The 25,243-nt window shown below is 43.4% G+C and overlaps 1 protein-coding gene across 3 annotated transcripts in view; it reads right to left on the bottom strand.

Moving 5' to 3' along the window:
* LOC149471176 (RING finger protein 44-like) overlaps nucleotides 1-24,623 on the bottom strand; it is a 96,146-nt gene extending 71,523 nt beyond the window's left edge. The window contains exon 1 of one of the 3 annotated variants that reach the window (XM_089693709.1): nucleotides 24,325-24,623. The gene's annotated coding sequence lies outside the window, so the exon portion shown is untranslated. The remainder of the gene's footprint in view (nucleotides 1-24,324) is intronic. The other 2 variants (XM_089693727.1, XM_089693701.1) reach the window with 2 other exon arrangements.
* Nucleotides 24,624-25,243: the final 620 nt, after the last annotated feature.

The following is a 25,243-nucleotide window of genomic DNA, read 5'->3' as shown; positions in this document are numbered from 1 at the left end:
ACAGACTATATAGAGTTGCATGCTGTGGTGCACATTGGTACCATACACCTACTGAGCGCGCGGGCGCACACACGCACACACACGCACACACTTTTGTTATAGGTCAACAGGGAGCTGTCCTCCACAGTACTTTTTCTTGCCACAAGATGTCCTCAGTCTGTAATTTTGTTTAAAAACTGGAAGACTGAGGACTCTACAATGAATGCAGGATGTCATGGCCGCATCCACCCTAGGTGAGTGATGAAAGGTGAGGGGGTTCTGCGCTTACTGGTTCATAGATAGGAGCTGATGTCATTACCATAGTCCACTCTCTGCAATAGCAAGGAGAGCACAGCCTGGAATTGAGGTGAAGAGAGAGAGAAACATGCACTGTCACATAACCAACTTGAAGACTTTGGAAAAGGTAAGCATTGAAAAGCAAACAAAAACGCCAGTGGGGTTCAAGAGTGGAAAGGGCCCGAAGTTGGACTTTAAACGTGCTTAGATGACAATATTTGAGTCCCAGCAATTGACAAGTTCCTTTCTCTGCATAGACTCACAGAAGAAACAATTTGCATAGTTCATTACCAGTATCTGCTCATTATATATAGGGTGTATTTACAAACAATGCAGAGCAGCACTTGTGGTTATCTGGTACCACTATTTGAGTACTAATAATGAAAAGTCTACTCTGCCTATTGGAGAGGCCTCATTCATACCCATTTGCTGTGTTGCAGCATACATGGTAGTGCAAACACATACTGCAGGTGTGAATGGAGCCTTCTATTTTTCATTTAAAACACATTTAACTGCAGTGGATTGACGTGAACAAGATGCACAGGAAAGAATGACATTTCTATCAATAAAAATTGTGTTTTTAGCAGGAAAAATGGACAAGTATAAATAGGCCATTAAAAAAAAAAAAAAAAAAAAGCACCACTGAGATATATATCTCAAAAATTATTCTCTTTTTTTACTTTGTATTACATTTTGTGTGTAGATGAGCAGGGGTCAGTCTCAGTGCCATCTGTACTCGTCTATACGACACACTGGGGTTGATTTACTAAAACTGGATGGTGCAAAATCAGGTGCAGCTTTGCATAGCAGCCAATCAGCTTTTAACTTCAGCTTGTTCAATTAAGCTTTGACAATAAAACCTGGAAGCTTATTGGTTTCTATGCAGAGCTGCGCCAGATTTTGAACTCTCCAGTTTTAGTAAATCAACCCAACAATATTTACTGCCTCATTCTGCCACTTTATGTCCCTCCTGCCTTCTTGTTAATGTTATGATCTAAAGAAGAGCCTCTGTTCTCCATGTCAGTGTCAGGAATGGTAGTTTTTTTGTACATTGCCGATTGCTTCTTATGAAAGCCCAAATAAAAATACAATAAAAAAGAAAATGCCTTGTGTTTAGGAAAAAAAAAAAACAACTTCTCAGATGCAGTCACTGTTCAGGTATTCAGGCAGCTGCGTCAGTTATTGTGGATGGGCTGAACAAGTGATAATAGAGCTGTGTATGGTTGCATTAAAATCTTATTTCACCTTCAGGCCCATGTTTCACATCACACTCATATTTAGGGTGTGAAATGTGGTCACATTCCCCAACTCACCACCTTCAAATCAAAATGTGGACCATGCCTTAAAAAAAAAAAAACAAAAAAAAAAAAAAAAAAGGGAAGAAAAAAATGTCATTCAGGAGAGCCAGGATATAGGAGTCAGGAGACTGTAGGCAGAATTTCTGAAATAGGGCCTCTCCTCAGAAAATGTGTCCCATTATATGGGCAGTTTTTCACAGGTTGCTGGTACTAATGCATAACTATTTAGTAAAACAGCAGTTCTCCTTTAACTAATGTACATTTGGAACTATCTGCAACTCCACTAAGGTGGCCTCTGGGTACGGTAAAGGAGACACAGAACTGAATAAGAACTCCTGACAGGTTGTGTAAGAATTGGCATACGGTTCAAGTTACAACTCAAGGCACATTTATAAAAAAAGAGTATATACGATTCCCCCTTGTTATTGACCAAATCCAGCCAATCTGAACTAATTATTCTATTTGTACTCCCTGTCTGGAAGTGTGGGATAAGCACTGCTATAGCTTATTCATACAGGTGCATTTTGACATGTGTGGACCAGCAGCACAATTCACTAACAATGCTGCATGTACCAGGCACTGCACTAAACATTTATGTAACACTGTACATGCTACAGTGTAAACCAGAATTGGGATCAGGCTGCTTGGTAACTGATCACCTGTAATTTTGTAGTGCACTGGTGTAAAAAAAATACCCACTGTTGTAAATACAGTACCCACTATAATGTGATGAAAAATACGGGGACATGACCTTAAACTGGAGGAAAGTTCAAAACTAATCTCAGAAAGTACTACCTTACTGAAAGAGTAGTTTATGTTCGGAATAAACTTTCAGCAGAGATAGGGAGTCAGTCAACAGTAAATTGCTAAACATGGGACAAGCATAGATCTATACTCAGACAAAAGTTAACCCCCCCCCAAAAAAAAAAATAATAATAATGTATGTTTCTATGTGCATCTAAAATGATCCATGTTTGCAGTAGGGCAGTTCACACTGCTGGTCCAGTGCAGAGGTTGGGGCTGCCCCAGGAAAGGAAAATAACTGACAGTCTTGAGCAGATCCACCCCTCTTTCTGCAGACTACAGATGCAACTTCACTGGAGGTTTTCACTGCTGGGGGAGCACTTGTTTGTTTGTAGGGCAGCCCAGTGCCAATTCACATTTATTACTTGCAGAGTCATATTTTGGATTTGGATTTTTTTCCCCATGTTGTTATTTTTCCCCATGCTATTACTAGCAGTCCGAAAATGCTAAATTGGGTTATTATTATAATAAAGACATAGGTGTGAACTGCGCTTGGAGGTTTTTTTGCTCTCATATGGTCTGTTAAATATGTTAAAAGTGATTTGTTATAAGGAAAAAAAAGTGTTGGTCCTGCCAGAAATTCAGTGCTGCCATGTGTTATCTTTTTGCCTAGGTGATCTCTGACAACTACAGAACACTTCCCCCCAAAGTTATGGATATGAGGAGAGGGGGATGTGTTTTGTAGTCCTAACACTTCCTGTCCTGCAGTGACAATGCTGCTCCCCTTAGATATAGTACTGTGAGTGATAGTTTTCACCATGGGCAAGGCCATGCTGCCAATCAGGTTGGGCATCACAGTGAGGCCACAGTGCCCATACCAGACACTCATCCTCACATCCTCATAAAATCACAGGCTCAACATTACGGAGCTCCCTACCTGGGCACTGTGCCCATTACACAGTCACAGCAGCAGAGCACCTTCAGTGACATGGGGCTTGCTCAACATCACTGAGAACAATGCTGCTGGCAACCATGCCTGCCTGTGTGCCTGCCACATTTGCCCCTGGAACAGAATTGACCTTAGGATAGAAAATGTGTTACTGGCAAAATTGCCAGGTAAAGAAAAAAAAAAAAAATTATGCAGTCACCACATTTAAGGACTGCAATATATCTATAACATATGTATTATAACTGCAATATATCAATTTCCTGTTCTTGAATTAAGATTTATATCCATCCTTTAGACATAAAAAAAAGTCCCCAATGTCTGAATCAGTTTCTGCTGCACACGCGGAATATTACAAGTCCAATAATACCTTGTTGTTTGGCACCTGGAATAGCCCTAAACCTTACCCTTCTTTAAAACAGATTATTTTAAGTACAGTGTGAATGAATATTTAAATACTTGCTAGTTCTTCTTGTGTGTCACCTACCAGTACAGTCAGACTGCATGCACTGGGGGGGGAATTACTTGCTGTTTACATCTGTCTGCTGACTGACCTTTAAATGACTTTCACTATAGAGATTTCTGCAAAGCTTCAAGTCTCAACGCAAATTCACGATGGACAGCGTGCGGAGTTTAGTCACATCAGACTATTTTTCCTTCAGTCCTTTTCAAAGCGAAAAAGCCCGGGGCTTATGCATGTATTAAACATTTGGCTAGATATATTTATTTATAGTTCAGTAACATGTTTATTCCCATGTTTGTCAGTTTTATTTACTGAAAACATGTTCAGTGTCAGTTCTCAAAATGAAGGCCTTTATTTAATAACATGATTCAAGGAGTTATAGCATGTAAACGACCTATAACAACAATCACAAAACCTGCTCTTAGTAGTTCATTTACATACACCAATAAATGCCACTATGTGATTTCTATGGGCTGCCACAGATTAACATCTGTCTAAACAAGAACAAGACTCGGTTAAATGCCCGATTTTACACCCATCACTGCATCACAAGGTAATAACACAGTTTTTTAAGACTGCACGAAAAGATAAATATGAGAATCTGCACTGAAAGACAAACACCACCTGCTTGCATAGACATTCATGCAACAGTTTCGACTCTCAGCATACAAAGAGGGCTTAGGCATGGCATATACAGCTCAAATTTTGACAGATTCCTGGTGAATCGGTCAAAATTTGAGTCATGAGTGGTCCTGTTGGGAAAAAAAAAAAATAATCTTGGCTGAACAATGATTGCAGTCAACCAGGATGCAGTTACTGTTTGGGTATTCAGACAGTCTAGGGTGTTTATTGTTTCTAATTCCTGGAGTTGGTTTTGAAAGTGTATGGTTAGCGTTATGCTTGGAAGCACTCATTACTTTCTAGCAAAATGGTATTTCTTTTCAATTTTACACATTGTCATAACACGCTGTGCTGCGTAAAACTGCATCCTACATTTTTGCAGCATGTTTGTGTGAAATGAAACAGTAGGAATGCTCAGTGGCTAAGGGGTGAATGGGCACTTGGACCTTTGTCTCCAGAACAGGGGATTCCATTGGAAGATTGTCCCCTAACCTTTGTTTTGGAGCCAGCTTGTAAATTTGGATTTCCCCTCACTTTCAGTGACAATGGTAATCAGGACAAACAGAGGGGGGAATCTCTCCAATGGGGACACAGGCAGCAATAAGACCTTGGCATAGCGTCTAACCCTCCCCAATGCTTCCAAAACTTAAAAAAATTCTTAGGAGAAACACTTTAAAGAGGAACTCCACCCAAAAGGGGAAGTTCCGCTTTAAGGACTGCTCCCCCACTCCCTGTTAAGGATTGGCACCTTTGGGGGGCGGGGGGGAGCGGGTACCCGATCCCACTTCAGGTCCATTCGCCTAGGCGATGGGAAGCAGAAGCTGTCCTCCCTCCCTGTAGTCTTTTGGGACATGTGACAGGTCCCAGAAGACTACAGGACTATTCATGAAGCGCATTGCTACTTGCGCATGCGCAGTGAGTATCCGGATGCCCACAATGAAGATGCCGGCCTCCTGGAATACAGGACGGCCAGTGAAATGGCTGCAGGGTACACACCGCAGGACTGGGGGACAGGTAAGTGGCTGTTTTTGTTTTTTTAAAAAGTCAGCAGCTACAGTTTTTGTAGCTGCTGACATTTTTTGACAGGATGAGTGGAACTCAGCTTTAAAGCATTTATTTTTAACTACACAGCTAGCTATGCAAATCTTGTAAAGTGATTAAAAGGAAAGTATATGCAAAAAAATGTAAAATCATATTGCAGAAAGTTGATAATGCAGACAGGGTAGCATTCTTTAGTATGGTTCTAAAAATCAGTGTTTACAGGACTCTCCATAGTTATTAATCATTGGGCTTTGTCCTGCCAGTCCTGCTGCCATCATTGATACAATGTAACAGATGCACAGGAGAAAAAGGCATTTGACTGCATAAAGAAAGCCTCTCTATGGAGAGAAGTGAGTCACACACAGTAGAGGTCTGTCATTGTGTTGCCTATTTGGCAGGTGTCAGCAGGTGTGCTACTGATACAGAGAGTTGGGAAAGCATTAAAGAAAGTCAGAACGTCTTAATTACAATTGTATAGACTTATATTTAATCTAATTTTATATATATATTATAGTATTATTATACAGTATTTATATAGCGCCAAAAAGGGTTTGCTCAGCGCTGTACAATAGCGGGGGGGACAGAACATGAGACAAAACAGTACAATACACAAGGGGTTCAAGGGCCCTGCTCTTTCGAGCTTATAATATATATATATATACACACACACACACACACATACATATATATACACACATACATGTACATATACATATATATATATATATATATATATATATATATATATATATATATACACACACACACATATGCATACATACATATATATATATACACACACACGCGCACACACACACACGCACACGCACACACGCACACACGGGTGTCAACGTCATAGGTCAACTAAAACAGGGCAGATCCAGCCTGACAGGGCTCCGTTATCCCACCATGTTATGTATTCGTAGGAGTTAGGGGGACAATCTGATAGCCAAGCAGTAGACAGGTCAGCAACTGTCAGATTGCTGTTGACCTCTGACCCTAAAACCCAAGTTAAAGTGTCAGGTTCACATAGAGTAAGTCACCAGTTACACCGCTGAGATTTAAAATCACGAGATTTGTGTGCAATTTCATGTGCGATTTCTGAAGACTTTATTGCTACTTTCCAATGATTTCTTGCAATTTGCAGTGCGATTTCCATTATATTCTATGTATATGAAATTGCAACAACTGCAGAAAATGTAGTGCAAGAACTACTTTAGAAATCATGCTGCAGAAAATCGCACATGTTAAGACACTGACATTCACATTCATTAGATGCGATTTCAGGTGTGATTTCTATTAGCAAAATCGCACCGGTATGACTGGGCACCCCAATCACACCAAACCCGACTTTGAAATCATGCGACTTACAGTGAAGTTGCATGATTTCAAAGTCAGATGACATGCTCATTTCAGGTGCGATTTGAAAGACATCTGGCACAGATATCGATGTAAATCGAACCAAAAGTAGTGTATGTACTACTTTAGAAATAGGTGCAGCTCCTACCAAGTCAGAACCACACTGATATGACCGCTGTAACTGCGGACAACAGGGTGCAACTTGCATAGCATGCAAATCACATTCCAATTCCTATCCAGTGTGACTGGGGACTTCATCTAAATAAGTAAGCAAAAATAAATCTTGTATTTGCTAACTTTCACTGAAAGTGAGCCCGAAATAAGAAAGAAGCTGTGAAATGTTTACTGGTATGACACCTCAGTAGTAAGCACCTCAAGATACCTGTGCACCTGGTCAGTATTGTACAGAGTTGCTTTATTGCAAGATCAGAAGCCTAGAACTGATTGATTCACCAGAGTGCCCCATGAAACTCACATGAAGCTAATGAAGTCATGTTGTGTTTTAAAAGTATGCTGGGACACAGCACTCCTAATTCAATAGAGCCAAAGTGGTTAAATGCAGAGAGAGTTAAGCAGAGGATTACATGAGGAGCTGCAAGCACAAACTGATTTGGTTGGTGAAATATTTAATATTTCAATACTTACCTGTCAAACAGTCCTGCACCAGCATCATCTTCTAAGTTCTGGTCTTCGAACCTCTTCATTGGCCGACGGGGTGACATCACTCCTGCGCATCTGCAGGAGGCCGTCGTCAGGGCACTAAGAGACTGACCCAGCACTGTAAGCTGTGCATGCGCAGCTTAGTTTACAGTACGGAAGGAGACAGTGAGCAGGCAGGTACGGGTATTTCATTGCAGAAGAGACAGTGCATGTCTCTTCTGCAATAAAAGCCTACTTGCTCACAGTCTAAATCTGGTTTAAATCCGAACATTGGAAAAAACTAACCTGCACTGCAAGATTTAACTGCTCATTTCTGGCTAGAGTGATCAACCACTCACACAGGCTCCTTTGAGCTGCAAGACAGGTCTATACAGCCTCCACTCCCTTGCACTTCAGTGGTCTAAAGTCCTCTGATTTCAGCAAGACCGATGAAGGGCCCACAACTCTCTAATGGATGTGAGGAGGCCAAGGGACAGCCCACTGCCAGATAATGGGGGAATCAGAGGATCAGGGTAAGTAACTTTTACTTTTCCTGGAGTTGGGCTTTAAAGCTCAACTCAGTCTTTAAAGGATAAGTTCACCTTTTAACAAAAATAAATAAAATGCACATTTGTACATTCACTATTTTTTGTTTTAGGAACCTGGAAAGCATTGCACCAGCGATCAGTAGATCTCTGGTACCATCCAGGTCTCCTCCAGGTGGTCAGTGTAAGCTGTCTGCGCATACACTTCATCTAAGCACCACAAACCAAAAGTGCTGCTTAATTTATTTTTAAATATTCAAAGCAAACTCACCCATACATCCATGTCTTCATGCTTTATTTTGTTAAGAAATCACTTTGAACCACCCCCCCCCCCCCCTAGTATTTCTGACCATGGCCATCTTGAGAAAGTGCAGGTGATTCTTGTAGCATTTACTTCCTGAAATCCAACTGCCTTTAGCTCAGGCATGAAGACATTAGGTTGTGCTTAGCCAAGGAAACCCCTCTAGAAGATTCCTGGGATGTACCATTTCATTTGTCTAAGCCTGGAAACTAGGATGTAATTGAAGAAATGTTTACAAAAAAATAGTTTGAAACATGTAAAATAGGATATATTTTCCTAACTATTTACTAATGCTACCAGCATATGGATTAAAAATAGTCAGTGTTGATTGAGGGAGTGAAGTTCCACTGCCAGTTACTTTCCGATTTCCAGGCCTAGGCAAATTATGTTGTACATCCCAGGAGTCTTCAGGAGAGGGTTAGATATGCCATAGTGTGGCTTAGATATGCCATAGTGTGGGCTTAGCTGAGGGGTCTCTCCAGCTAAGCCCGCACTATGGCATATCTAAGCCAACTGCAGATGAATTCCAGGAAATAAATGCCACATGAATCCTCTGCCCTCACTCAAGAGGGCAACAGCCAGAAATGCTAGGAGGGGGAGGGGGTTTCAAAGAAATATCTCAGAAAAATAAATCACGGAGGCATGGATGCTTTAAAAAAAGTAGCACCAGCACATCACATACTGAACCAAGAGCCATTTTGTAGCCCTAGGTAATTACAAGCAACAAGGCTATGCCAGGTCCATCAAGCAGTCATCACTGTTGCTTGTATTTACCTGTGAGAAATAATTGGCTATGAACCACTTAAGCTTCGGAAAGGTTTTACTCCCTTCATGACCAGGCTATTTTTTGGTACTTGGCACTGTGCTACTTTAACCTGTAATTGCATAGGACCCAGATTCAATTTATATAAATGTTTCACACAAATTGGAGTTCTCTTTTGGTGGTAACAAAAAAAAAAAAAAAGTTTTGACACCCCCCCCAAAAAAAAACCAAACAATATTTTTAACTTTCTGCTATAAAACAATAATAATAATAATAAAAAAGTCATAATTTTAGGGCAAAATATATTCTTCTACATTTCTTTGGTAAAAAATAAAATAAAAAATCCCAATAAATGTATATTCACTGGTTTGCATGAACGTTATAGCGTCTACAAAATGTTGGTATACATACTGGAATTTTTATGTATTTATTTCTTTTATACTAATAATGGCGGCAAGCAGTGAATTATAGTGGGCCTGTTACAGTGTGGCGGCAATCTGACACTAACTGATGCTGGGTGGCAACTGACTAAATGACGCTGACATTTCCAGTGACAACAATACAGTAATCAGTGCTAATATACACTGTCACTGTACTAATGACACTGGCTGGGAAGAGGTTAACATTTAGGGGTAATCAAGAGTTACCTGTGTGCTACTGCCTACCAATGATTATTGTGTGCCGTTTTACTAAGAAATGTGCTGGTTTTTACTCCATGCTTTGCAAGGAGAAAACAACAACAAAACAGCACATCCCTGCTGTATGTAGAGAGCTCTGTGTTGTTTACCTCTAATAAAAAGGCCAAATTCATGTTCTGGGTCACAAGGAAAGCCCACTGGGTGGAAAATGGATACAACAGTGTTAGCTTTACCCAGTTGGACTTTGGCATATTTGGCTTGGGAGCTGTAGCCTATACCTGCTTTAATCCCACAGCCACCATGCGATGTTACTCAAGATTTCCCTGTGGTAAATACTAAACATTGTATCACATTCAGCTTCTTGCTATAGCAATCACTGAAAATCCAAGGCCTCCTGATTCAGGTCACCGCAAAACTCTATAAAACACACTTCTTCTGTTTTATTGGTTAACAGATGGCTCCATTCACACCTGCTATAATATTTTCAATAGGCAGGATTCAACCAGCAGAAAAGGATTCTCTTAACCAATAAATGTATTACAGTTTTGTGGGAGGTATCCAAACTAGTGAAAAACATTTTACTGCAGTGTATTATAACCACTGAACAATGTAACAATCAGTAGACGGATATATTTGCAATGCTGTGAAATAGTACCACTGAAAATAATTTATCCAGAATTCCTAAACTATGCACAGTATCACCAGAGGAGTCAGTTCCAGAGGAATGGTTTTATTTATTCCCAGTGGAGTCAGATTGTCTCGTCTCCCTGCAGAAACTAGATCGCAAACCTGCAATATACCCAAAACTAGGTCAATTCTGCTATAGGGATTAGCCTGGGCAGCAGCATCGTGCATTGTCCCCACTCTGTCTTCAAGGGATATTAGCAATTGTCCTCTGAATGTGAAAACCTTCAAGAAGGCACAGATATGTCAGCAGCATGGATGTCAATAACGCAATGGTAATTAAAAGCATTGCAAGGCTATTCCTGGGGCAACACCTAGAAAAAAAAAGTTTCTGAAAAATAGCACAAAAAGCTGGCATGCTCATTGTTTTGAAAGAAGAAGCAAGACTTTCAAAGCACGATTTTCACAAAGGGGCAAAGTGTAAACCTATTGTGCATGCTTCTAGGATTGCAATGTAATATTTCTGGGTATATTTATATATACACAATTAGAACTATATATTAACCTTTTCAAAGTTCTATCTGTGGGATCAATAACATTAGGTATTAAATGTTAAAATGGCTTATTCATAGGATGTGAATTGGCAATCTTCGTTACCTGTTCTGCAGTATGGCTATACACAGTCCAATGCTCAGAAATGGTGCAACTGATTTGTGTCCCGAGATAACTGAGCAGTTTGAAGGTTAATTCCAAAGTGATAATGAGAATTTGCCCGCATTGGATATACTAATTATCACATTCAGAGCTTTTCCCAACATCCTTGAAGACTGCTGCAAGTAATCAGTGCACAGGAAGAGGAATAAAATCTTTACCACGTGCCATGTGTCAACTAGGTAAGGTGGCAGAGCACAATTAATAGGAGGGGAAAATCTAGTACTCTATGGCCGCTCACACCTACCTAAATGATACCTTTGTCTGATAATAGATCAAATGCACAGAAAGAGGAAACTGAGTTCTACAAACATCAGTTTTTTAATTTGCATGTGTATCATTTAACATATTTTGCATTCAGCACATGATAGCTACACCCAGCAACAGCCTCTCTTAGCTACTCCCTATCTTTCAGAATTCATTACAATGCAATACACCTTTCTCCCAAACATAAGAATCAAGACTGTTACTGCTACTGACAGCTGTGTTTCTTGTAAGAAAAGTGAAAAAAGAAAATATATATATATCATCTGAACTTTTTAATTAAATGTTGACTGAGGTTTGGAGTTGTAGTACTTCATGTGAGTTTATAATTTATTGACAAGCTAATAACGACCAGTTACAAACCCTGTTAGACAGTGAAATTTTCTGTAAAATGGAATATATTCCTTTGACACAATTGCTCTTTGTTCTTTTTCCACAATATCTTTCAAAAGCCTGGATATAACCATATGCTGTGCTGTTAAAATCTTCAAACAAGATGTTAATGAATGCCTGTCACTTTCAAGAGCGCCGCCCCCCCCCCCCCCCAGTAGTACTACACAGGCTGTTCATACCCCAGACTGCAGAATGCAGGGAGTATGAGTGACAAGCAAACTCCTAGATCCTTACAGTACCTTCAGTCTAAAGATTCTGAGAAGATTTTGCTAACTTTTGCTGTTTACTAAAACAATAAGTGACCAAAGCTATAGACAGAAATTCACCCTCATGAAGACATACCACTAGGGCTGAAACAACTAATCGACATAAAGGTGGTCAGCCAGTTAGTTGGCCTGCATACAGACTGCATTATACATACACTATATTGGCAAAAGTATTGGGACGCCTGCCTTTACATGAACTTTAATGGCATCCCAGTCTTTGTAGGGTTTATTTGTGAGGTCAGGCACTGATGTCGGATGAGAAGGCCTGGCTCGCAGTCTCCACTCTAATTCATCCCAAAGTGTTCTAATGGGTTGAGGTCAGTTCTCTCTGCAGGCCAGTCAAGTTCCTTCACCCCAAACATGTCCATGTCTTTATGGACCTTGCATTGTGCAGTGGTGAGCAGACATGTTGGAACAGGAAGGGGCCATCCCCAAATTGTTCCCACAAAGTTGGGAGCATTAAATTGTCCAAAAATGTCTTGGTATGCTGACGCCTTAAAAGTTCCCTTCACTAAGGGGCCAAGCCCAACCCTGAAAAAAAACCCCCAAAAAACCCCCCAAACTTAATCCATAATCCCCCCTCCACCAAACTTTACACAATGCAGGCAAGCAAGTGCCGTTCTCCTGACACCAGTCAAACCCAGAGACATATCGGATTGCCAGAGAAGCATGATTAGTCACTCCAGAGAACACGTCTCCACTGCTCTAGAGTCCAGTGGCAGCATGCTTTACATCACTGCATCTGTCGCTTTGCATAGCACTTGGTGATGTAAGACTTGGATGCAGGTGCTTGGCCATGGAAACCCATTCCATGAAGCTCTCTATGGACTGTTGTGCTAATCTGTTTGGAGGTCTTTAGCTACTGACTCTACAGACAGTTGACAACTTCTGCGCACTTCACCATGCGCTGACCCCGCTCTATCATTTTACGTGGCCTACAACTTCATGGCTGAGTTGCTTCCACTTTGTTATAATACCATTAACAATTGACTGTGGAATATTTAGTAGCAAAGAAATTTCACGGATGGACTTATTGCACAGGAGTCAACCTATCATGGTACCACGCTTGAATTCACTGAGCTCCTTAGAGAGACCCATTCTTTCACAAATGTTTGTAGAAGCAGTCTGCATGCCTAGGTGCCTGATTTTACACACCTGTGGCCTTGGAGGTGATTGAAACACCAGAATCCAATGATTTGGAGGGGTGTCCCAATACTTTTGGCAAAATAATGTATGTTTACATATAAGAGCATACAGTGCAGCACACATACAGCTCAGTATGTTGTACATACATGTCAGTAAGTGCCCGAGAACTTGTGAATGTCTATGTGTGAGGAGGGCACTCCATACTATACTTTGTGGCTTGCTCTAGAGGCACTCTTAAGGCAGGAAGAGCCAGAAGCTACAGTGGGGGACCCTAGAAGAGGAGAATCGGGGCTGCTCTGTGCAATGGTTTTGTATGTGCAATGGTAAGTATGACAAGTTTGCTGTTTAAAAACAAAAACAAAAACAAAAAAAATCAAAAAGTTTACAAAATCACTTTAAGGGCTCTGTGCAGAGAAGACCAGCACCTGAACCCAGAGAAGCTGGAAGCTGATAGACTGGAGGTAATAGAAGGCATTACAATTAAATTAGTAAACTTCACCAGTATTGTGCATTCTATTTAAAATGAATATATCCATTCAAGAAAAGTCTCAATTTTTAGTACTAGAATATAAAAAAAAGATTTATACTCCCCTCTGCACCCAAGCTGCATGTTGGACTCCCAGTTGTTAAAATACCCTGCTGTATAACCTACTTCAGAGATATATATATATATATATATATATAAACATTTAATTTAATAGCAGTGCTACCTTTTTTGCTTTATTATAATATTATATTACAATCTTTTTTGAAAATCTTCAAAACAGCATTTTAGGTCTTTTTATATTTTTTTTTTTCCATTAGATAAAAATTTTGATCTGAGTCTGCTGGTATGTGCCAGATCCAATACAGTATCTTTTCAGTCTGTTATTCTGAGAGTGAACAAGATATTTGGTTCCCTAACCATATAGCTGGTTATTTATATTTACCACTGCATACAGATATTCAACAAATTACTGTACATATTAACTAAATTATACACTACATATACATTATATTAACTTTTTTTTGAGGTTTTTTTTATCTGAAAATCCGAGGCAATAATCGACCAAGTAATCGATTATGTAAATAATCATTAGTTGCAGCCATACATATCACTAGGATTTCTTCAACACAAACATTAGCACCACCTAACTGATCTAAAGTTACTTCCCATGGTCCTCCCACTAGGAAAGTGACCTGAGCGGATGAAGAGTATGAGACATGCAAGGACACCAAATTCACACCGAACCCATGGAGATCTCAACTTAGGCCTGTTGCACACGGGAGTAAAAAATTTGGAGTTTCTTACTGATCGAATATGAGATGCATTGTTGTCTATAAGACATTGCACACAGCTAACTAAAGATCAGTAATACAGCATAGAGTATAGAGCAGTAGAACAAAAATAGAACATCTTACATTTGAGTCTATACTGATCTATAGTCTATACTCGTCTATACTCAACATTACTCAGGTCTTTACATATAGTTTTTGGCCCCTTGCACACGAGAGTCACAAGTTCCTGAATAAACATCAGTAAATTATAACGCCCACGTGTAAGGAGTCATACATTTCTGTACCAACTTGCCATTTTAAGGGTCCTTCCAGATGACAGCATTTCGCTCCATTCAGCTGGGAATCCATGTGCAGATCCTTTGCCGAATGGGAGAAGGATGGAACAGATGTAATTTTTTTATGCCCATTCAGTATTTGCAGCATTTAACAACGGACTGTGATTGGCACATGATGGCTCTATAGGTAGCCGGATGTAAATGGACATTATATCAGACTACCTGAGCTGTCACGTATAGGTCCGGAAACAGAAACAGGTTTTTTTTTTTTCTTTTTGACCTGGATGGACTCAGAGGAAGGCAGATGTAAGCAAGTCCTATTACACTTGCCTGCCCATAGACCTGCACCTGAAAAACTGACAGGTGAACCAGATTGGAAAATCCCTGTTAAACCCTGGTTCACACTGGTGTGACTTGTTATGCAATTTGAAACTGTCAAATCACATGACAAGTCGCACCCTACTGTTCGCAATGGAAGAATGTGCTCCAATTCTGAAAGTAGCTCCTGCACTACTTTTTGTGATTTCAGGTGTGACCTGTGCATGAAGTCGCACAGATGTCTTCCAAGTTGCAACTGAAGTCACTCTGACACATGACTTTGAAATTGTGTAACTTCACTTGAAGTCGCATGATGTCAAAGTGGGATCCGGTATGAACCAGGGCTTGAGGACCTGTGGAAAGCTCAGTATCATCATATATATAACTGCATCCACTATTTTTTTAAACCAAAATTCAATTGTGGATATACTGAATAAAGTGGTTCTAAAAACTCAAGGTTTTTTTTAACCTTCCATGGATCAACCAATCCTTACCTGAGCCCCCTCCAATCCAGCGATGTTCACAATAGCCTCCTCTGTATGGAGACCCTCCCTCCTCATTGGCTGAGACAGCAATGGGAGCCCACTGACTTCCACTGCTGTCAATCACAGCCAGTGAGCCAATGAGGAGACAGTAAGGGCTGGGACCAACCCACGGCTCTACGTGTCTTAGGGGTGCATAGAGCAGCGGCTCGTGAGCAAGCATGTAATGGTGCCCCCAGGGCAAGCAGCTTTCCCTGGGGGCACTGCTCAAGAGGGAGGAGCCAGGAGCACTAGCAGGGGACCCAAAAAGAGGATCGGGGCTGCTCTGAGCAGAATTTCTGCACAGAGCTGGCAAGTATGATGTTTGTTATTTAAAAAAAAAAAAAACACCAAACAACAAAGTTTTAGTATCACTTTAAAGGCCAAGTTTTAGACCATGCTTCTTGTTACAGCCATATTAACCTCCCTGGCGGTATGATTATTTCAGATTTTTGGTGCTGAAAGCGGTACCATTTTTTTGCATGGAAATATGTATTTTTTTTATTGTAGGCTGTAATTTTTAGGAAAAACTCACTGAAATCTGTCCGAACAAGAGTCTAGTAAACATCCCGGATATGATAAAATTTGAAACACAAAATCATAAATTATAATTTAATAAATAATCATAAAAATAATAAAAAATGTAATTCAATAATATAATCAAACCAAAAACACTGAAATGTGAAATATAGCGCCAAGTTCGCACATTGCTGAGCTCAGTCGCAAAATCGTTTTCAGTTTCTGATGACGAATTTCCCCCACGAATCATTATCACTCAATTCTGCAAGTGGTTCTGATTTACTATCGCTGTTCTCTAGCTGATCTAAAATCGCTTTTGACCTAAAGGGACACTTTTTGGACGCCATGGACATTTCTCAGTTTCCAGGCAGAAAGAACAGACAAAATGCAGGCAGGGCGCAGGACAAAGCACTAGGGACAATATGTATGTGAAATAGGTTGAAACAGCAATGTTTTACTGTGTAAAATGAAAAAAAAAAAAGACATTTTTTAAAATTTTTAAATTTCCCGCCGCCGTACGTCCCGACGTCACAGGGACAGGACACAGAAGCCGGATGCCGGCATCGGCCGGAGAAGATGGCCGGGGATGCTGCAGGGGACACATCGTGGGAGCGCAGGGTAAGGTAAGTGAAGAACACACGCCGGAGCAGCGCCGCATGGTAAGCCCGAGTGTAGCTCGGGGTTACCGCTCTTGGTACTGAAATGTTACCCCGAGCTACACTCGGGAATACCGCCAGGGAGGTTAAGGCAATATATGAATCTAGTTTCCATATATCATCCCCAAACCACCCCATTACCTGAATCAGAATGGGGGGGGGGGGGGGGGAGGAACTGAGCACCAATGATTGGGGGGTTAAAATGCTATTGACCAATAATTGTGGGATTGTTTTGAGGGGTGCATTTAATTGCTTTGGGTTAATGCACAACATCTAGCCACTGCACACAATACAACTTTATCCTACTCATTTCATCCACTAATAACAGAAGATTTTCACTTGGTTTTAGTGGGTGACTTTAAGGGTCTATTTACTCCAGATGCAGTGGGATTGCTTTGGGCAGCTAATCAATCGCAGTCCAAAAAGACCAGGCAAAAAGCCTTGGCTCCGGTGTGGCCGGTTCAAACCACTGAATTGCAGTAGCATGTGCTGAAAAAAAAAAGTACCGTGTGCAGTATTGTTTCCCAGCGCAGCATGCATCACTGCAGGGTGGCTGATACTCACCTTGTGACACTTCAATAAAGTTTGATAAAACAACAACAACAAAAACCTGCTGGTGTGAAGGAGCCCTAAGCAAACATTAACATTACCACCTCAATGCCAGCATGTTTCTTCAGTTCCAAATAATAAGATCACTGTTTTACCTTATTTTTCCTTTCTATGGTAAAAAACTAAAAAAACCCAGTGGTCACTACATACAGTACCACTAAATTAAAGCTCTATCAGTCTCAAATGAAGAAATGGATTTATTATGAGCAAGTAATTCTCAAAGTATCAGTGCTGAAAACTAAATAAAATGGCCTGGTAATGACGGATGTGTAACTTGCCAGTCCTGAAGTGGTTGTTTTCCCCAGAGATAAGCTTAAAGCCCTTTCCAAGACTGTCAAATAGAAAAATGTGCTCCTGACTAAAGCAGCCCATACATTAGTGTTTTTTTTTTCTTTTCCAATCAGCGGGGAGAATTCCCCACCGTCAGAATACACTGATCAGCACTGACAGATATAGCCTGCAGCACTGATCAAGCAAGGGAAATCCGGCAGGCTGGCTGTACAGAAGTCGATCAGTAGATCACCTTCTGTACAACAAGCCTGCCCATTCATGGCTCGAAATTTGTCCGGTCCCTGCTAAATATACAAGGCATCTTAAGTATGAACATAGTAAACACTACAATTTCACATATGAAGACAATGTTCATGGCAGATATTGCTATCTGAATTTTAGATGATCAGAAACTGCAAGAATAAAGTACACTAAACTTTGAAATACATTTGACAATACAGTTTGGTGAGAAATATGCAATATCTGAAAATAAAAACAGAAACATGAAATACTATGCATGAATAACAAAGAGAACAAATATTACAATAGATATTGTTTGTACAAAGGTTGCTCATTCAAACGACAAGCATTCTTATCACTGAAAACAAGGTATACAGGTGATAACATAATACTATTATAGGACTTAAGTCATCTAAGGACAGGTGCACACTTCTGAGCCTTTATGTATAGTTTGGTGTGTTTTCAATGCAGCACCATTTTATAAAATATACCACACTAGAACTCAATGTGAATTATGCCCAACTGTCCTACACATACCCAGAGTGGTGAACAAAACTACTGTACTGCCAGACAAGTATATTTTAGGAGCAAATGCTGGTGTAAAATACTAAACTGAAATGACATGCCGCAAATGAGCTGATGATGCCACATGCAAAGTCATAAATGTAGAACAGCCACAAGGCCATAAAAAGAAAAAGTCATCAGTATACTTTTTTTTTACCTAAACAACATTAATCTCTTGCCTGTTGTGAGACGTGCCTGCCAACAATGATAATGAATAATGAACAAGTAATGCAGATCAGAAACCCAGAAGTGTCCTGCCTCCTGCTTACCTCTCTATCTCGTACAACTGAGTAACATTATCAGACAGAAGACATGTTTTTAGTGACATCAGCACAAACGGCCACAGCAAGCTGCTTCTAGTCTCAAGAGATTTCCTACTCCCAGTCTACTGCACACCTACCTGCTGCTCTTCATATGCTAGAGCTGAGCATATATGTGCTGTCACTCCTCTCTCAATTGACAGATACTTGTAAGCATCTCCAGGGGCCTGAACTGCACGGGGAACACATCCTTAGCAACAGCTGAGCCCTAAACTGTACCGAGCACACATTTTCAACAAGGGCAAATGTAGCAGCATTTCTAAGGCCCTAAAGACGACGAGGGTAAATTAGCAATAGCCATTGATAAAGTTTGCCCTGTCACTTCAGTCTGTTAGGTAGGTTTAGGGATCGGCAATTGCTCACAATGTCTAAGCCTAGGGCTACACGGGCCATTAAATCTCCTTCCTACTGAGAGAAGTAGGGCTGATGTCAGACGGGCAATTCTGCTGTTTGAGAAAAATCACCAGTGGAAGGATTGCTAGAGGCTGCCTGTCTGTCTGTGAAGGATCTCTCCCTCTGTAGCCAGATGCAGTGATCGCTTAAGATGGCCATACATGGAGTAAACTGCAGCCGGTTCCCAACGATCCAGCCTAAATTTGTTCAGTGGGTGACCCTGTTGGCTGCCTCCCAGGTGACATCCCTCAATGAAAGGCACTGGGCTGAAAAGTGTTAGCTGAACAGTGGTTGAATCCTATCAGAAATAAGCACTGTTCAGGTGCTGTGACAGCTAGCAGGTCAGCTGTCAAAATAAAATAGCTGCAGCAGAAAATTCATCCATCTGCACTGTGTAGCAGGGATAGATCGGTTTGTGGGATCTGTGGGCTGAACAGAAAGATATATATGCCGGGCTCTAGCGACCCTGTTACTGGCAACTCCAGAAAACTTCCAGTGGCAGAGTCACCATCTATCAACCTAACAGTTATTAGAGGTCATCTTACTTATTGTGCATTAAAATTATTGTGATGCGAATGAGAATATTGTCAACAAGCAGTTAAAGGCTCAGTCCAGCTTTGGAAACATGTTTCACCTATATTTAGGGTGTAACACGAAACATGGTCATATTCCCCAACTCCCCCACCACCACACACTACTCCCCACTTACCTGACCTGTGCCTTTCCCTGCAGCATTCCAGTGATTTCTTACATTTAAGCAGGCCATAGATCGATCGAATCTCAGACGGATTCAGCAGGGACTGGCTGAGATTCAATTCACATATGGGCTGGCCGGTTGTACTGAAGTTGATCCATCGATTGACTTCAGTACAACCAGCCTGTCAGGGAATTTATCAACAGAGAGCAGCTGTGCATGGTAAACAATCAACTTCTATTTTCAGCTTGTTCAGTTAAGTTTTGAAAATGAAAGCTGGAAGCTGAATTGTTGCCACGCAAAACTGCTCCATTAAACTCCCCTCTACAAGTCTACTACAACACAGCTCACATCTGGAGCACAAGTCCATTGTTTACATCCTTCAGCTCCATGTAACGGGTCCAGGAAAGCATCTAAATTGTATATGTTCCCCAAACTGCTGGCAAAACGTGCTACTCTTTTTTAGACATGCGGGGGTACCATTAATTCTTAATGGCATCACACACATTGGAAAACCTGATGCATTTTCAAGTGTATGAAAATACATGGTGCTGCATGCAGGACCCGCATATGTTGCAAACCTAGCCTAACACCTCTGGTACAGCCCTGGGGCTGGAATGTGACAGTGCAGGAGCATGTGCATTGCAACAGGATTCACAGGCCATTGCTGCAATGCTCTTCAGACGTCTATGCACAAATCTAATGCATGCAAGTTTCTTTATCCATTTGGGTGCATTTATTACATTTTTGCAAAAGATGGACTATACCTTTAACACCTTTCTAAACATTTTTTACTTACCTTGTCCCAAGACTGAAGACACCCTCTGCTTTGTTCCTGTGATCACACCAAGGTCTTCTTTCTAGCCAAGCTAGGATCCAAGTGTGGCCTGTATCACACCCTCTAGATTAGTGGTCTCCAAACTGTGGCCCTTTGCTTGCTTGCCTGGATCTGGCCCTTGGGCCAACTTTCCTCTTACTGATATAACACACTATTGCTCCCACTAACGCCAATGATGGGGCACTATTGCTCCCACTGACGCCAACGATGGGGCACGATTGCTCCCACTGACGCCAACGATGGGGCACTATTCCTCCCACTGACACCAATGTCCAGGCTCCTAAAGGCTGAAGGACATTAAACTGGCTCTTTGTTTAGAAAGTTTGGAGACCCCTGCTCTAGATGAAGGGTTTCCTACTATATACAATGTACAATGCTACTTGGTGATGAAGGGGGTTTGTCAGCAGCCACAATGCTGACAACCCTTCTCCTTAGCGAGCAGGTGACAACACTAAATGCTCTGCAGTGAATAAATACCAGTGTTGTCACCCTGAGAAAGGATGAGAATTTAACAGGCAGGATCCCTATGTGTATAAAGAAAGCAAAAGGCGGTACAATAAATAAGTACTTTGATTTACTTTAATGAAACATGAGCATTGGCAGATTTCCCTATTTGGGTATACAAGTAGTACAAAGATGTCATCACACATGTGACCCCAGACATAAGGTGCCTGCAATCTGATTAACCACATAAAGTGTACCAATTATTCCATGCAGTAACCCAGAGCAACCAAAGAAAAGTCAGATCAGTACTGATTGGTTGCTATGGGATACAATTGAACACAGACATGTCTGGTCTTGTGTTCAGGATATTTCCAGATCATGATCCTAGAGGTTACAGACAGTATCAGGAAGGCGATCACTGGCTCTGGGGAGCTCTGCAAGTTGTGGACAGTGTGCACAGTGATCACACAGGGAAGGTGAGAACAGGCCTGAGGTGCTCTGTGTGCATGGTGACCAGACATGGAAAGTGTTGAAAGTAAACATACACCTGGTGGAAATCTACCTTTTGTGGACAGTGTGCACAGTGATCAGACATGAAAAGTAAACACAGGTCCTGTGCAACTCAGCCTGTTGTGGCCAGCATGCACAGTGACCAGGTAGAGAAGGTCAACGCAGGCCCTGCAAAGCTCTGGCTGTTGTGGCCAGTGTGCATAGCGTTTCGGTAAGGAAGATGAACATAGGCCCTGGGGTGCTCTGCCTGTTGTGGCCATGTGCACAGTGGTAGGTAGGGAGAGTACAGGCCATGGGGGAGCTCTGCCTGTTGTGGCCAGTATGCACAGTGTTCTGTAAGGAAGATGAATACAGGCCCCAGGGAGCTCTACCTGTTGCGGTCAGTGTGCACAATGATCAGACATGAAAACTAAACCCAGGCCACAGGGAGCGCTGCCTGTTGCAGGCAGTGTGCACAGCGACCAGGATAGGAAGGTGGACACAGGCCTCAGGGAACTCTGCCTGTTGTGATTAATGTGCACAGTGATCAGACACCAAACGTTAACAGAGGCCTGTTGTGAACAGTGTGTGCAGTGTTCATGTAGAGAAGCTCAGTACAGACCCTGGGAAACTCTGCCAGTTGTGGTAAGTGTGCACAGCAGTAGGTAACATGAGCACAAGCTTTCGGGGGAGCTCAGCCTGTTGCAGTTAGTGTGCACAGCAGTAGGTAAGGAGAGTACGTGCCTTGGGGAGCTCTGCCTGTTGTGGCCAGTATGCACAGTGTTCTGGTAAGGAAGATGAATACAGGCCCCAGGGAGTGCTACCTGTTGCGGTCAGTGTGCACAGTGATCAGACATGAAAAGTAAATCCAGGCCCCAGGGAGCGTTGCCTGTTGTGGACAGTGACCAGGTTGGGAAGGTGGATCCAGGCCTCAGGGAACTCTGCCTGTTGTGACTAACGTGCACAGTGATCAAACTCTACCAGTTGTAGCCAGTGTGCACAGCAGCAGGCAAGGCAAGTACATGCCCTGGGGGAGCTCTGCCTGTCCTGGCCAGTGTGCACAGCAGCAGGCAAGGCAAGTACATTGCCCTGGGGGAGCTCTGCCTGTCCTGGCCAGTGTGCACAGCAGCAGGCAAGGCAAGTACATTGCCCTGGGGGAGCTCTGCCTGTCCTGGCCAGTGTGCACAGCAGCAGGCAAGGCAAGTACATTGCCCTGGGGGAGCTCTGCCTGTCCTGGCCAGTGTGCACAGCAGCAGGCAAGGCAAGTACATTGCCCTGGGGGAGCTCTGCCTGTCCTGGCCAGTGTGCACAGCAGCAGGCAAGACAAGTACATTGCCCTGGGGGAGCTCTGCCTGTCCTGGCCAGTGTGCACAGCAGCAGGCAAGTACATTGCCCTGGGGGAGCTCTGCCTGTCGTGGCCAGTGTGCACAGCAGCAGGCAAGTACATTGCCCTGGGGGACCTCTGCCTGTCCTGGCCAGTGTGCACAGCAGCAGGCAAGTACATTGCCCTGGGGGAGCTCTGCCTGTCGTGGCCAGCGTGCACAGCAGCAGGCAAGGCAAGTACATTGCCCCGGGGGAGCTCTGCCTGTCCTGGCCAGCGTGCACAGCAGCAGGCAAGTACATTGCCCCGGGGGAGCTCTGCCTGTCCTGGCCAGCGTGCACAGCAGCAGGCAAGTACATTGCCCCGGGGGAGCTCTGCCTGTCCTGGCCAGCGTGCACAGCAGCAGGCTAGGCAAGTACATGCCCTGGGGGAGCTCTGCCTGTCCTGGCCAGCGTGCACAGCAGCAGGCAAGGCAAGTACATTGCCCCGGGGGAGCTCTGCCTGTCCTGGCCAGCGTGCACAGCAGCAGGCTAGGCAAGTACATGCCCTGGGGGAGCTCTGCCTGTCCTGGCCAGCGTGCACAGCAGCAGGCTAGGCAAGTACATGCCCTGGGGGAGCTCTGCCTGTCCTGGCCAGCGTGCACAGCAGCAGGCTAGGCAAGTACATGCCCCGGGGGAGCTCTGCCTGTCCTGGCCAGCGTGCACAGCAGCAGGCTAGGCAAGTACATGCCCTGGGGGAGCTCTGCCTGTCCTGGCCAGCGTGCACAGCAGCAGGCAAGGCAAGTACATTGCCCCGGGGGAGCTCTGCCTGTCCTGGCCAGCGTGCACAGCAGCAGGCTAGGCAAGTACATGCCCTGGGGGAGCTCTGCCTGTCCTGGCCAGCGTGCACAGCAGCAGGCTAGGCAAGTACATGCCCCGGGGGAGCTCTGCCTGTCCTGGCCTGTGTGCACAGCAGCAGGTAAGGCAAGTACATGCCCCGGGGGAGCTCTGCCTGTCCTGGCCTGTGTGCACAGCAGCAGGTAAGGCAAGTACATGCCCCGGGGGAGCTCTGCCTGTCCTGGCCTGTGTGCACAGCAGCAGGTAAGGCAAGTACATGCCCTGGGGGAGCTCTGCCTGCCCTGGCCAGTGTGCACAGTGTTTTGGGAGAGAAGGTGTGGGGTGCTCGGCTTCCTGCAAGCAGTGTGCAGAGAGCTGCATGTAAATACAGGCCAAGGGCAGTTGTGCCTGTTGCAGTGAGCCGAGTGACAAGGTAGGGTTCAGGGAGTGCAGGCAGGCCGTGCGCAGTATTCTGGCAGAGAAGGTGTACAGTAGTCCTGGTGTAGTGCCCATTGGACAGACATGCAGTGTGTTGAGGTGGGTTCGGGGAGTGCAGGCAGGCCGTGCCAGTTGTGCTGAGGGGAGATGCGGGGAAGGTGAAGAGAAGCCAAGGCCTGGAGCGGCCGCTCAGTGTGAAGCGGGAGGTGAGTCCAGGCCCGGCTGGTTGCTTCTGTCCTCACCCCCTGAGGGAGACCTCCCTCCCTGTGCCCTCATACACACACCTTCTTACCTGGCTCTTCTCCTTTTCAGCCGCTCGTCCTCCGCCTCCCCCTTCCCTCCTGTGCAGTGGAGCAGTCCGCAGGCCCCACCATCCGCTTACCTCGGGCCGCTCATAGACTCCTGTAGGCGGCGATCACCGAGAGCCGGGGGATGGAGACACCGGGACCCCCCCTCCCCGGTACAGAACAGATGGGGCGGGGGAGACTACCGTGCATCACCTACCAGCCGCGCACTCCGCCACAACATACCGCACACCCTCTAACAAACGCGCAGCCAGAGAAAGCTAAGCTACCGTAATAAAGATACCACGTGGACGGGCGAACAAAGAAAGAACTCTCCCTCAAGCAGTACGACCAATCCACACAGCTGACGGATAGGAGGTCTTAACAGAGCCAGACTACGCGACCAATCCGAATTAGTCTTTCATCATAGACCCAGCTCTGGAGTTCCTAAGTCCTCCTTGCTGGCCATAGATACAGACTCTTGTAATCAATGCATTGCCAATGTCAGGACTCACTTGTTATTGTTAAAGTCCGTGTGAGGCCTGGCTCACAACTAATCCTTTTTACACATTGTTTACATTTTGGTGAAACACACTACAGTATATATACAGTGTGGATATAACAAGGTCTACATGCCCGTTACAATGTCAGGTTTCTGATGAGACAAATATGAATCATTTCAGAACTTTTTCCACCTTTAATGTAACCTATAAACTGCACAAATCAGTTGAACAACAAACTGCAATCTTTTAGGTGGAGGGAAGTAAAAATAAACTACAATAATATGGTTGCAAAAGTGTGCACACCCTTACATTAATACTTTGTTGAAGCACCTTTTGATTTTATTCCAGCACTCAGTCTTTTTGGGTATGAGTATGTCAGCATGGCACATCTTGACTTGGCAATATTTGCCCACTCT

This window comes from Staurois parvus, unplaced genomic scaffold (genome assembly GCF_062004578.1).
Source record: "Staurois parvus isolate SC_StPar_1 unplaced genomic scaffold, SC_StPar_1.0 ptg000025l, whole genome shotgun sequence".
NCBI classification, from domain to species: Eukaryota; Metazoa; Chordata; class Amphibia; order Anura; family Ranidae; genus Staurois; species Staurois parvus.
This window is presented reverse-complemented; position numbering and strand designations above follow the sequence as displayed.